The sequence below is a fragment of the Vitis vinifera genome, chromosome 10 (genome assembly GCF_030704535.1).
Source record: "Vitis vinifera cultivar Pinot Noir 40024 chromosome 10, ASM3070453v1".
NCBI classification, from domain to species: Eukaryota; Viridiplantae; Streptophyta; class Magnoliopsida; order Vitales; family Vitaceae; genus Vitis; species Vitis vinifera.
The window spans coordinates 19,125,763-19,126,126 of record NC_081814.1 but is presented as its reverse complement, the minus strand read 5'-3'; positions in this window follow the sequence as shown (position 1 = coordinate 19,126,126).

Sequence of the window (364 nt, the reverse complement as noted above, 5' to 3'; positions counted from 1 at the left end):
ATTGTTTATCTCTCTATTGTTTCTATCTCAATGTAAATAGTGTCGAAAAATATCACATCTCTTTAAAAGAAGTCCTCTTTGATTTTTTTTTTCTCTTAATTTTAAAAACAACAAAAAGCAATGTGAGGTTGTTTCCCTAAAATTGTTTCTATAATCTTACTTTTAAAAATTATGTTCAAAGAATAATGGTAAAAAAAGAGTTATTGTTTTCTATTTTTAAAACTAGACAACTATTTTTAAATTATATCACCAAATAGACTATATTCTAAAAAAAATACTGTTTTAGCCCATATTTAAAAATATATTTTAAAATTTTTATTTATTTATTATTATTTTAAAAAGACCCCTTATGTTTTAACACTTT